Source organism: Nerophis ophidion, linkage group LG15 (assembly GCF_033978795.1).
Source record: "Nerophis ophidion isolate RoL-2023_Sa linkage group LG15, RoL_Noph_v1.0, whole genome shotgun sequence".
In the NCBI taxonomy this organism is placed as follows: Eukaryota; Metazoa; Chordata; class Actinopteri; order Syngnathiformes; family Syngnathidae; genus Nerophis; species Nerophis ophidion.
Window position 1 is genome coordinate 50590636 of NC_084625.1, and position 14981 is coordinate 50605616.

General features: G+C 37.4%; 1 long non-coding RNA gene across 2 annotated transcripts in view; it reads left to right on the forward strand.

Annotated features, from left to right (window-relative positions):
• The window catches only part of LOC133569876 (uncharacterized), an 81558-nt gene that overhangs the window by 38635 nt on the left and 27942 nt on the right, over window positions 1-14981 (forward strand). For both annotated transcript variants that reach the window (XR_009809958.1, XR_009809959.1), the window contains exon 3: window positions 10709-10840. This is a non-coding gene — a long non-coding RNA (uncharacterized LOC133569876). The remainder of the gene's footprint in view (window positions 1-10708; window positions 10841-14981) is intronic.

Genomic DNA, 14981 nt, shown 5'->3' on the forward strand with positions numbered 1-14981 from the left:
CAAAGTGGGGATCCTTGTTTGGGAATGACTGAGCATTTCATGGAAGCTACCAATCATGGCAACCGCCTGTTCCCAATTAGCCTTATTTCGTTCCAAATAAGTGTTTGATGAGCATTCCTCAACTTTCTCAGTCTTTTTTCGCAACTTGTGCCGGCTTTTTTGAAACATGTTGCAGGCACCAAATTCCAAATGAGCTAATATTTGCAAAAAAACGACAAAAGTTGTCCAGTTTGAACGTTTGAATATCTTGTCTTTGAAGTCTCTTCGATTGAATATAGGTTGAAAAGCATTTGCAAATCATCGTATTCTGTTTTTATTTACCAATCCCTAAATTTCTTGCAATAGCTGGCCGGGAAATGTTGTTGGTAAACAAATTGCTCGGGCGTTTGTTGACAAAGTGGGGACCCTCGCCCCGTCCTTGTTTGTGAATGACTGAGCATTTCATGGAAGCTACCAATCATGGCACCCGCCTGTTCCCAATTAGCCTTATTTCGTTCCAAATAAGTGTTTGATAAGCTTTCTCAGTCTTTTTTGCCACTCGTGCCAGCTTTTTTGTAACAAATGAGCTAATATTTGCAGAAAAAACAACATTTTCCAGTTTGAGCATTAAGTATCTTGTCTTTGTAGGCTATTCCATTGAATATAGCTTGAAAAGGATGTGCAAATCATTGCATTCTGTTTTTATTTACCATTTACACAACATGACATCTGCCAGGATTAGTGATTCAGAAGTAGCTACAACACTGCAGATGGATGTTAGCTGCTAGCTAGCGAGGCATGTTTTAAAGCACCTCTTCCTGAGGGTGTTTCAGTGTTATATCTTCACCTTTATCTTTACTTTTTACACCAAAATGCGTCCGTTCTCCCTTTTCTGTCTACGCACTGTGTCTGCTCATAAGTACTCTGTGTATGCGCGCTGCCGAACATGCTCCTCTGCTCACAATAGGGCATATCGTCATGCCTGTTTAAACAAATAAGAATAACAAATTTAAATAGGGAATTGGTACTTTATAGAGAATAGTACCGTTACTGATTTATTAGTAACACGATACTATACTAGAGTACTTATATACCGTGCTACACTACTATTTGTATACTCTTGTTTACTCCAACCCGTGCATACTATATCACCCTTCTGATGATAATTGGGCTAAATCTGGAACCTAGGGTACTGAATCTGTGCCTCCTCGTGTGTGCTGGTGTGACAAGAAAGTTCACATCCAGTTCATTTCCATCCACCGGGTTTTTTTGTCAACCAGAGAATGCTGTGAAAATGCAAAAAAAAAAAATTATTAAAGCTGCAGACTGACTTTTGCTGGTGTTTCCTGCCTTTACCCATTCAACATATCTTTACCTGCACTTTACCTACCTTCCCTGCATCCTGGGGTCACACTGGTGCTTCTTTCTTTCACCCATACATGCTGGCGCTTCCTGCCATCACCCAGACAACATATCTTTACCTGCACATTACCTACCTTCTCTGTATCCTGGGGTCAAACTGGTGCCTCCTTCTTTCAACCAGTCAACATATCTTTACCCGCACATTACTTACCTTCTCTGCATTGTGTGGTCATGTTGGTGCTTCCTGCTTTTAAGCGGCCATCTTGAGACGGCAGCAGCGCAGCAGTTATTTGAAGGCTCGTAAAAACCAAAACTGGAGCGGTTAGGAAAACTCTTTGCGCAACTTTTATTCAGAAGGGTTCAATCTCTTTCCAGTGCGAGATTGAAGCCGACACAGCAAACGCGCTCAGAGGAGATACTGTTTGAAAAAAGGTGACGGGTTTTTACAAATCTTTTGTTTTGAAGGGGTAATTGCCAACTTCCTGTTGATTTTTGCTGAAGGATGTCAGTAAATGAAATGTAGGTCTAAGTGAGACCTACATAGACTTTTTGTTTTATGTCTCTACGACATTTCTACCGGAAGTTACAAGCAGTTTTGTGTGTGTTTTCTTCCCAAGAGCAGTTTTGTCATTTTGATCTTCCTAGGGGGCGCTAGAGCGCAATTGAGTTTTATTTAATTGTTTTTATTTTTTTATTAGATCGCAATTTTCACCAGTCCTGGTTTTTGTGTCTTGTGTGAGTTTTGAAACATTTTAAGGGGGTCAAATTACAGCTTAAAGAGGAAAAAAATGACATTTTTTTAAGGAAACTTTTGTTTTGAAGGGGTAATTGCCAACTTCTTGTTGATTTTTGCTTAAGGATTTCAAAAATGAAATGTAGGTCTAAGTGAGGCCTACATAGAGGTTTTTGTTTCATGTCTTTACAACATTTCTATCGGAAGTTACAAGCAGTTTTGTCTGTGTTTTCTTCCCAAGAGCAGTTTTGTCATTTTGTTATTCCTAGGGGGCGCTAGAGTGCAATTGAGTTTTTTTTGTTGTTTTTTTTTTGTTTTTTTATTAGATCGCAATTTTCACCAGTCCTGATTTTTGTGTCTTGTGTGAGTTTTGAAGCATTTTAAGGGGGTCAAATTACAGCTCAAAGAGGAAAAAAATGACATTTTTTTAGGAAACTTTTGTTTTGAAGGGGTGATTGCCAACTTCTTGTTGATTTTTGCTGAAAGATGTCAGAAAATGAAATGTAGGTCTAAGTGAGACCTACATAGAAGTTTTTGTTTCATGTCTTTACAACATTTTTACCGGAAGTTACAAGCAGTTTTGTCTGTGTTTTCTTTCCAAGAGCAGTTTTGTCATTTTGTTATTCCTAGGGGGCGCTACAGCGCAATTGAGTTTTATTTTATTTTTTTATTTTTTTTATTAGATCGCAATTTTCACCAGTCTTGATTTTTGTGTCTTGTGTGAGTTTTGAAGCATTTTAAGGGGGTCAAATTACAGCTCAAAGAGGAAAAAAATGACATTTTTTTAGGAAACTTTTGTTTTGAAGGGGTAATTGCCAACTTCTTGTTGATTTTTGCTTAAGGATGTCAAAAAAAATGAAATGTAGGTCTAAGTGAGACCTACATAGAGGTTTTTGTTTCATGTCTTTACAACATTTCTACCGGAAGTTACAAGCAGTTTTGTCTGTGTTTTCTTCCCAAGAGCAGTTTTGTCATTTTGTTATTCCTAGGGGGCGCTACAGCGCAATAGTTTTATCTTATTTTTTTATTTTTTTATTAGACCGCAATTTTCATCAGTCCTGATTTTTGTGTCTTGTGTGAGTTTTGAAGCATTTTAAGGGGGTTAAATTACAGCTCAAAGAGGAAAAAAATTACATTTTTTTAGGAAACTTTTGTTTTGAAGGGGTAATTGCCAACTTCTTGTTGATTTTTGCTTAAGGATGTCAAAAAAATGAAATGTAGGTCTAATTGAGACCTACATAGAGGTTTTTGTGTTATGTCTTTACAACATTTCTACCGGAAGTGACAAGCAGTTTTGTCTGTGTTCTTACCAAGAGCAGTTTTGTCATATTGATATTCCACAGGGGGCGCTAGAGCGCAATTGAGTTTTTTTTTTGTTTTTTTTAATTAGATCGCAATTTTCACCAGTCCTGATTTTTGTGTTTTGTGTGAGTCTTGAAACTTTTTAAGGGGGTCAAATTACAGCTCAAAGAGGAAAAAAATGACATTTTTTTAGGAAACTTTTGTTTTGAAGGGGCGTTTGCCAACTTTCTGTAGATTTTTGCTGAAGTATGTAAGTGTATGAAATATAGGTCTAAGTCAGTCCTACATAGAGGTTGTTGTTTCATGTCTCTTTGACATTCCTAACGGAATTTACAAGCAGTTGTGTCTGTGTTTTTTCCTAGGAGGCGCTAGTGCGCATTTTTGAGTTTTGGGCTTTGGTTTTTTTATTAGATGGAAATTTTTCGCCAGTCCTGATGTGTAAATCTGGTGAGTTTTGAAGCATGTTAAGGGGGTCAAATTACAGCTCAAAGAGGCGGCGGTATAATAATAATAAAACCTTAGAAATACAATAGGGTCCTCTGTCCCAAAGGGACATTCGGTTCCTAAAAATGCATCCTTTTGAGTGACAAAGATGAAGGCTTGGAAGATGCACCAAGCGACCTTTTAGGGCTAACGGACCCTTTGTGTTGTTGTTGTGACACAACGATAGTGTCTGCACATGCGTGTATAGACCAAGTCTGAAGGTTGTACCAGCGAGGTTCTAAGTGGATCCATGGCGGCACTAAAGTCGGAGCAGGAGGAGCGCTGGAGGGCATGCAAGGGCTTCAAAGGAGGGGTGTTTCCTGCACTTTTTTAAAGACTAAACACAGCAAAAGCACGCAACTTGGTGTGTGTGTGTGTGTGTGTGTGTGTGTGTGTGTGTGTGTGTGTGTGTGTGTGTGTGTGTGTGTGTGTGTGTGTGTGTGTGTGTGTGTGTGTGTGTGTGTGTGTGTGTGTGTGTGTGTGTGTTTCTACCTTTCTTGAAACAAGACCGGTGAACAAGTTAGGACATAAATCATGGCCCTAATACAGAAAACCATGTCTCAAAAAGGTCCCAAAAAGGACAGATTTTGTCAAATTGACTGTGTGTCGCTTTTAAAATGCCCCCCCCCCCTCTGGCCAACATATGAAATAACAAGTGTGTGTAAAAATTTGAAGTGCGCCCCCTTTGGTCAACATATGTAAAAACAAGTGTGTGTAAAAATGTTAATTGCGCCCCCTCTGGTCAACATATGAAATAAAAAGTGTGTGTGAAAAATTTGAAGTGTGCCCCTGTGGTCAACATATGAAATAACAAGTGAGTGTAAAAATTTGAACTGCTCCCCTTTGGTCAATATATGAAATGACAAGTGTGTGTAAGATTAGAATTGCGCCCCCTTTGGTCAACATATGAAATGACAAGTGTGTTTGAAAATTTGAATTGCGCCCCTCTGGTCAACATATGAAATAACGTGTGTGTGAAAATTTTAAGTGCGTCCCCCTTTGGTGAAAATTAATGGGGAAAAAATTAAATAAACATCCATATGGAGACATGTTGTAATAACTTGAAATAATGAAGATTAAAAAACAATTACGAAAATAATAATAATAATTTTATTTTATGAAAAGCAGTATTTTTCTCACAGTGTGTCGACATTTTGGTCAATATATGAAATAACAAGTGTGTGTAAAAATTTGAAGTGCTCCCCCTTTGGTCAACATATGAAATGACAAGTGTGTTTAAAAATTTGAATTGCTCCCCTCCGGTCAACATATGAAATAACGTGTGTGTGAAAATTTTAAGTGCGTCCCCCTTTGGTGAAAATTAATGGGGGAAAAATAAAATAAACATTCATATGGAGACATGTTGTAATAAATTGAAATAACGAAGATTAAAAAGCAATTACGAACATTTTTTTAATTTTTTTTTATTTTATTTTATGAAAAGCAGTCTTTCTCACAATGTGTCGACTTTTTGGTCGATATATGAAATAAGTGTGTGTAAAAATGTTGATTGCGCCCCCTCTGGTCAACATATGAAATAACAAGTGTGTGTGAAAAATTTGAAGTGTGCCCCTTTTGGTCAACATATGGAATAACAAGTGAGTGTAAAAATTTGAAGTGCTCCCCCTTTGGTCAATATATGAAATGACAAGTGTGTGTAAAATTAGAATTGCGCCCCCTTTGGTCAACATGTGAAATGACAAGTGTGTTTGAAAATTTGAATTGCGTCCCTCTGGTCAACATATGAAATAACGTGTGTGTGAAAATTTTAAGTGCGTCCCCCTTTGGTGAAAATTAATGGGGAAAAAATAAAATAAACATGCACATGGAGACATATTGTAATAACTTGAAATAATGAAGATCAAAAAGCAATTACGAACATTTTTTGAATTTTTTTTTATTTTATTTTATGAAAAGCAGTCTTTTTCTCACAATGTGTCGACTTTTTGGTCGATATATGAAATAAGTGTGTGTAAAAATGTTAATTGCGCCCCCTCTGGTCAACATATGAAATAACAAGTGTGTGTAAAAATTTGAAGTGCTCCCCCTTTGGTCAACATATGAAATGACAAGTGTGTGTAAAATTAGAATTGCGCCCCCTTTGGTCAACATGTGAAATGACAAGTGTGTTTGAAAATTTGAATTGCGTCCCTCTGGTCAACATATCAAATAACGTGTGTGTGTGAAAATTTTAAGTGCCTCCCCCTTTGGTGAAAATTAAGGGAGAAAAAATAAAATAAACATTCATATGGAGACATGTAATAAGTTGAAATAACGAAGATTAAAAAGCAATTACGAACATTTTTTTAATTTTTTTTTATTTTATTTTATGAAAAGCAGTCTTTTTCTCACAATGTGTCGACTTTTTGGTCGATATATGAAATAAGTGTGTGTAAAAATGTTAATTGCGCCCCCTCTGGTCAACATATGAAATAACAAGAGTGTGTAAAAAATTTGAAGTGTGCCCCCTTTGGTCAACATATGAAATAACAAGTGAGTGTAAAAATTTGAAGTACTCCCCCTTTGGTCAACATATGAAATGACAAGTGTGTGTAAAATTTTAATTGCGCCCCTTTGGTCAACATATGAAATAACAAGTGTGTTTAAAAATTAGGATTGTGCCCCTCTGGTCAGCATATGAAATAACGTGTGTGTGAAAATTTTAAGTGCGTCCCCCTTTGGTGAAAATTAATGGGAAAAAATAAAATAAACATGCATATGGAGACATGTTGTAATAAGTTGAAATAACGAAGATTAAAAAGTAATTACGAACATTTTTTTAATTTTTTTTCTTTTTTTTTTATGAAAAGCAGTCTTTTTCTCACAATGTGTCGACTTTTTGGTCGATATATGAAATAAGTGTGTGTAAAAATGTTGATTGCGCCCCCTCTGGTCAACATATGAAATAACAAGTGTGTGTAAAAAAATTGAAGTGTGCCCCCTTTGGTCAACATATGAAATAACAAGTAAGGGTAAAAATTTGAAGTGCTCCCCCTTTGGTCAACATATGAAATGACAATTGTGTGTAAAATTTGAATTGCGCCCCCTTTGGTCAACATATGAAATGACAAGTGTGTTTGAAAATTTGAATTGCGTCCCTCTGGTCAACATATCAAATAACGTGTGTGTGTGAAAATTTTAAGTGCCTCCCCCTTTGGTGAAAATTAAGGGAGAAAAAATAAAATAAACATTCATATGGAGACATGTAATAAGTTGAAATAACGAAGATTAAAAAGCAATTACGAACATTTTTTTAATTTTTTTTTATTTTATTTTATGAAAAGCAGTCTTTTTCTCACAATGTGTCGACTTTTTGGTCGATATATGAAATAAGTGTGTGTAAAAATGTTAATTGCGCCCCCTCTGGTCAACATATGAAATAACAAGAGTGTGTAAAAAATTTGAAGTGTGCCCCCTTTGGTCAACATATGAAATAACAAGTGAGTGTAAAAATTTGAAGTACTCCCCCTTTGGTCAACATATGAAATGACAAGTGTGTGTAAAATTTTAATTGCGCCCCTTTGGTCAACATATGAAATAACAAGTGTGTTTAAAAATTAGGATTGTGCCCCTCTGGTCAGCATATGAAATAACGTGTGTGTGAAAATTTTAAGTGCGTCCCCCTTTGGTGAAAATTAATGGGAAAAAATAAAATAAACATGCATATGGAGACATGTTGTAATAAGTTGAAATAACGAAGATTAAAAAGTAATTACGAACATTTTTTTAATTTTTTTTCTTTTTTTTTTATGAAAAGCAGTCTTTTTCTCACAATGTGTCGACTTTTTGGTCGATATATGAAATAAGTGTGTGTAAAAATGTTGATTGCGCCCCCTCTGGTCAACATATGAAATAACAAGTGTGTGTAAAAAAATTGAAGTGTGCCCCCTTTGGTCAACATATGAAATAACAAGTAAGGGTAAAAATTTGAAGTGCTCCCCCTTTGGTCAACATATGAAATGACAATTGTGTGTAAAATTTGAATTGCGCCCCCTTTGGTCAACATATGAAATGACAAGTGTGTTTGAAAATTTGAATTGCGTCCCTCTGGTCAACATATCAAATAACGTGTGTGTGTGAAAATTTTAAGTGCCTCCCCCTTTGGTGAAAATTAAGGGAGAAAAAATAAAATAAACATTCATATGGAGACATGTTGTAATAAGTTGGAATAACGAAGATTAAAAAGCAATTACGAACATTTTTTAAAAAATTTTTTGTTTTATTTTATGAAAAGCAGTCTTTTTCTCACAATGTGTCGACTTTTTGGTCGATATATGAAATAAGTGTGTGTAAAAATGTTAATTGCGCCCCCTCTGGTCAACATATGAAATAACAGTGTGTAAAAAATTTGAAGTGTGCCCCCTTTGGTCAACATATGAAATAACAAGTGAGTGTAAAAATTTGAAGTACTCCCCCTTTGGTCAACATATGAAAGGACAAGTGTGTGTAAAATTTGAATTGCGCCCCCTATGGTCAACATGAAATAAGTGTGTTTAAAAATTTGAATTGCACCCCTCTGGTCAACATATGAAATAACACGTGTGTGAGAAAATTTTAAGTGCGTCCCCTTTGGTGAAAATTAATGGAAAAAAATAAAATAAACATGCATATGGAGAATTATTGTAATACTTGAAATAATGAAGATTAAAAAGCAATTACGAATATTTTTTTTAATTTATTTTTTATTTTATTTTATGAAAAGCAGTATTTCTCTCACAATGTGTCGACATTTTGGTCAATATATGAAATAAGTGTGTGTAATAATTTTAAGTGCTCTCCCCGTCTGGTCAACATATGAAGTATGTGTGAAAAGTTGAAGTGTGTCCCCCTTTGGGCTTAAATTAATGAATAAAATAAAATAAATATGTATGTAGAGACATACTGTAATAACTTCAAATAATGAAGATTAAAAAGCAATTACGAACTATTTTTTTTACATTTTTTATGTAAAGCAGTCTTTCTCACCGTGTCGACATTTTTCTTGTAAAATTGGCAAAAAATTCTCATATTCTTTCTGTTTCTGTAATATTGCAATATTTTCTGGCAAAATTATTACTTTTTATGGAAAATTACTTTTTAATGCAAAATGGTGACATTTATCATATAAAATTCTGACTTTTATCACAATATTGCAAATGTTTTGTTTTTCTTGTAAAACAGTGGCATTTTTGAGTAAAATTATTACTTTTGTCATCATTTTGACAATTAAAATTTCCGATTATGATAAAATGGCCATTTTTGAGTTTTCCTATAAAATTGGGACTTTTGTCGATAGAATTTACTGTCACAGAAGACAGATTTTGTTAAATTGACTGTGTGTCGCTTTTAAAAGTGACCCTTCCTGTTGACAAAACAAACCTATACATGTAACACACTTCCTGGTCACAAATCAAACTTCCTGTTCATAAAACACACTTCCTGTTCATGAAGCACACTTACTGTTCATAAAACATACTTCATGTTCACGAAGCACACTTCCTGTTGCTACACTGTTGCTTTGTGAACTTCCTGTTCACAAAGCACACTTCCTGTTCACAAAGCACGCTTTCTGATCATGAAGCATGTTTCCTGTTAACAAAGTGCACTTCCTGTTCATAGAATACACGTCCTGTTCTTGAAACACTTCCTTTTCATAAAACACATTTACTGTTCATGAAACACGCTCCCTGTTCACGAAGCACACTTTATTCTCGAAGCATACTTCCTGTTCATGAAGCACATTTCCTGTTCACGAAGCACACTTCCTGGTCATGAAACAATTTTCCTGTTGCTACACTATTGCTTTGTGAACTTCCTGTTCAGAAAGCACACTTCCTGTTCACAAAGCACAATTCCTGTTCATAAAAGCACACACTTCCTGTTCATAAAAGCACACTTCTCGTTTACAAAGCACACTTCCTGTTCAGGAAGCACACTTCCTGTTCAGGAAGCACACTTCCTGTTAATGAAGCACGCTTCCTGGTCACAAAGCACGCTTTCTGTTCTCGAAGCACACTTCCGGTTCACAAAGCACACTTTCTGTTCTTGAAGCACACTTCCTGTTCAAAAAACACACTTCCTGTTCACGAAGCACACTTCGTTTATAAAATACACTTCCTCTTCACAAAGCACACTTCCTGTTCATGAAGCACACTTTATGTTCATGAAACACACTTTATGTTCATGAAACACACTTCCTGTTCAAGAAGCACACTTCCTATTCTCAAAGCACACTTCCTGTTCATGAAGCACACTTCCTGTTCAAAAAACACACTTCCTGTTCACAAAGCACACTTCCTGTTCACAAAGCACACTTCCTGTTCATAAAGCACACTTTATATTCATGAAACACACTTCCTGGTCAAGAAGCACACTTCCTATTCTCGAAGCACACTTCCTGTTCACGAAGCACACTTTCTGTTCATAAAACAAACTTCCTGTTCACGAATCACGCTTCCTATTCATAAAAGCACACTGCATGTTCACGAAGCGCACTTCATGTTCAGGAAGCGCACTTCCTTGTCACGAAGCAAACTTCATGTTCACGAAGCACACTTCCTGTTCACAAAGCCCACTTACTGGTCAAAAAGCACATTTCCTGTTAACGAAGCACACTTCCTGTTCACGAAGCAAGCTTCCTGTTCTTGAAGCGTACTTTCTGTTCATAAAACACACTTCCTGTTGCTACACTGTTGCTTTGTGAACTTAATGTTCACAAAGCACACTTCCTGTTCATAAAACACACTTCCTGCTCACGAAGCACACTTCCTGTGGAGTCAACCAGGCATCAGCGGTAAATATTTGTTCCTTTTTCTGTCTTACATCGCTGACATTATTTTTTTGTTTGTTTTTCTCTCTTTGTCCTCCCAGACCACCGCATCCTTCTCCCGCCAGCCAAAACGTTTCCAGTCTCGTCCTTGCATCTGTTTCTTCTTCTTCGTCTTCTTCTTCTGCAAACAGAGAAGGCCGGCGAGGAGGCGCCATGGACAAACAAGACTGAAGGTAAACATTGGAAGAGGCGCTCGTTAAGCTTAAATACGTGTCACGCACGCAGATGAGCCACTGGGGGTTGACACACACACACACACACACACACACACACACACACACACACACACACACACCGAGCATCTGTATCACATTTCTTGATGACATAAGGACTGTAACGTCTGACTCAGGCCTTTTGAGGAAGAAATGATCAGGAACAGATTATTCTTCTGTCAGAGAGGGAAAAAAAATACTATTTCACACAATTTTGCCATTTTTGGATGAAGCGCATCTTGTAATGTTGTTTCACGTTGCTGTATAATCAGGGGCGGCCCCTGGCTTAACCCCCAATAGTACATTTGTTGACACTTTTTTTACGCCATTTGTTTGGATTTGATGCATGTTTTAGACCACTGGTGTCAAACTCAAATACAGAGTGGGCCAAAATTTAAAAACTGAACAAAGCCGCGGGCCAAAGTTGAACAAATGAACCTCTTAATAGGACCCAAACAAGTTTTGCGATGAATATTGAACAAACAAGGCTTATGTTACTTTATAGTGACATGCAAAATCGAGCTTTAAATAATAATAATAATTAAAAAATAGCAATGGCATATGAAATAAAACATAAATAAAAATGTAATACCTCTTTTCTATTTGCAGCCCTCTGAGTTAAATATCAAAATGAACTTTTTCCACAGGCTAATAATGCATTTGGAAATAAAATAACAATAATGAATGATTCAAACGCCTTGTGATGAGGTGGCGACTTGTCCAGTGTGTACAAGCTGAGATAGGCTCCAGCGACCCCGAACGGGACAAGCGGTAGGAAATGGATGGAATGAATCAAACATTCAAGCCTTGAAGTAGCCAGAGAAAGTGCATGAATAAAAAACGTTAATTATCGCTCAGTTTGCTACACTGATTTGCTTTAACACCGAATTATGGAACAAGCAACGCTTAAATAACTTAACAGTGCAAAATCCACTTTCAAAAAGCAAACGAAAAAACATCCACGGCATATTAAATAAAATGAGGATAAAAAATTTGGTGGTAACGGGTGGTGTATAGTGTAGCGTCCAAGGAAGAGTTAGTGCTGCAAAGGGTTCTGGGTATTTTTTTCTGTTGTGTTTATGTTGCGAATGTTCTCCCGAAATGTTTGCCATTCTTGTTTGGTGTGGGTTCACAGTGTGGCGCGTATTTGTAACAGTGTTAAAGTTGTTTATTCGGCCCCCTTCAGTATGAGTGTTGGCCAAGTATGCCTTGCATTTTAGACCACTGGCGTCAAACTCAAGACCCGGGGGTCCAGATCTGGCCCGCCGCATCAATTTGTGTGCCCCCCCCCCCCCCAAAAAAAACATGCCAATATGTGTAAATAAAGTACCTTATCTTTTCTTAAGAATTGTATGACAAAAATAAAGGTGCTGCGTACAACTTAAATCATCTCTAATAATAAAAATAAAATATTACATCAGTATACATTTTTTTAACAATGTTAATGTTCAAATAAATAATAAATAAATACTTCCATATCTGCTTGACTCGGGATTTTAAAGCAAGTAATCAAACAAATTGTCAATGCAAAAATTTTTTACAGTAACATTTTTTTAACAGTAAAACCCACTTTCGATATAGTTTACAAAAAATGTGCATTAAGTTTTCCGTTAAAAAAAAGTGTTACTGTTTTTCCATTTAATTTGGTTTAATTCTATGTATTTTTTATTTATTTTATAAGCCGTAAAAAAATATGTCAAAAAATAAATAAAAATATTACAGTAAAATTGTTTTAAAAAGTACAATTTAAAGATTTGCTTTTATACAGCATACATAAAAAAAGACATAATAATAAAATATTATTCACATATTTTATATTCATACTGTATATAATTCACTTAAAATCTGAGGGGACCCATTACTGCCATGTGGCCCTCGATGAAAACCAGTTTGACTCGCCTGTTTCAGACTGAAAACTCATTTGTGTACTCTAGCCTTTAAAAATAGACCAGTTGATCTGCCGTCTCTCTTTTCTCCTCCCGCCCCCCCTTTCCTGCCTGGAGAGGTTATCAGGCGACCACGGATTATCCTCTAGCTGTTCCGAGACGAATTTAAGGGATTTCACCATCTACGGTCTGTATTATCATGAAAAGATTCAGAGAATCTGGAGAAATCACTGCACGTAAGCGATGATCTTAAAGACCTAGGATCCCTCAGGCGGTACTGCATCAAAAAGCGACATGAGTGTGTGAAGAATATCACCACATGGGTTCAGGAACACTTCAGCAAACCACTGTCAGTAACTATAGTTGGTCGCTACATCTGTAAGTGCAAGTTAAAACTGTACTATGCAAAGCCAAAGCCATTTATCAACAACACCCAGAAACGGCGCCGGCTTAGCTGGGGCCGAGCTCATCTAAGATGGACTGCTGCAAAGTGGAAAAGTGTTCTGTGGTCTGACGAGTCCACATTTCAAATTGTGTTGCTGTCATTACTTCTAAGTTAAGTTGGTTTTTGGACGGAACATTTAATTTCCCAAAATCGAAAACAAAAGGGAAGTCACCCATTGTTACCGTTGCTGAATATTTCAACGACTCCTGGAAGATTAATGCGTGTGTCAACAAGAAGTGTTCCGGGGAGTCCATGCTTGAGGGGCTGGAGTCAACAATTGATTTAAAAAAGACCTAATATCCTTTTTTAGCACCTCGGGGTGACATCATGGTGCTGTGTTGGAATGGAAAGGGTGAGTTGACGCGGGCACACACACACACACACACACGTCACTGCCCCTAACCCAGCCAATAACTGGCACTCGTGTAGCGAGTCGCTCTCTGAAATGACATTTAATGCCTTTGGAGTGGCTTTGGGGAAGAAAAAATACTTCCTGTTTAAAGGAATCCGTAGATACGGTTTGTAGCTTCCCTGCGTTAGCACTTATAATAACAATAACACTCATATTTGGTGAAGTTTCAGGTCACGACATGTAAATGGAGTATTGTTGGCAGTTTGTGGATTTTTTTAGAGAGTATAATGAGAGGACCCTCCACCTGTTGAATCCATTTATTTTTTATTTAGAATGCACAAAAAAGCCAAGCATGTAATGGTTTGCTAAGGGAGATGACGGCAACAGACACCAGCAGACGTTTGTACACTGATTTATTATATGTATTGTTAATATATCCATCCATCCATCCATTTTATTTGTCTCTTTTGGGGTCGCTGGAGCCTATTTCAGCTGCATTTGGGCGGAATGCGGGTTACACCCTGGACAAGTCGCCACCTCATCGCAGGGACTAACACAAATGGACAACATTCACACTCACGTTCACACACTAGGGTCAATTTAGTGTTGCCAATCAACCTATCCCCAGCTGCATGTTTTTTGAGGTGGGATGAAGTCAAAGTACCCGTAGGGAACCCACGCAGTCACTGGGAAAATAGGTAATATACATAAAATAATAATAAACAATACTATAGAACTATAATGGAGTGTGTGACCCAAATACAAGAGTGTGTGGTGTAAGACTGTGTGTGTAGTTAGCTGAGGTGTGTGTTACTAAATGTTGTCGAGGGCGTAGTTTTTGGGGTAGGCCGATGATCTAGGGCAGGAGAGAAGAAACAAGGTCCGTTTCCAAGCGGGAGGTCGAGAATCCAAAAGGGAACAAAAAGGTGACGAGCTCGCCAAACAGGAACAAGGGCAGACGTGTACGCCGAACAAAAGACTATATTCCGGCCCGGGATGGCAGGTTGAACAGGCTTATGAAGGCAGCTCCTTCATTACAGGCAGGTGCGCTGATTGCCGGTGAATGATTGCAGCTGGCGGTTGCTGCAGCCGGTGCATCCCTGGATGTGCACGGCGATGGGCGTGTCCCAAGGTGCAACAAGCAAAGCGCAAGGATGAGGGTGCATTGGTAATCGCCCTGGCCGTGACATAGCCTATGTGTACAAAACTATTATCATATATGTCGGATTTATGACCCCAAAGGACTTCCAAAGTTTGCCAGTGTGTCAACAATGGCAGCGTAAGCTAGCATTAGCTCACTGCTATCAATGCTAAAATAGTCCGTCTGCGTTAGCACTTATAATAACAATATCGCTCATATTTGGTGAATTCTCAGCTCACTACATGTAAACGAAGTATCGTTGGCAGTTTTTGGAAGTT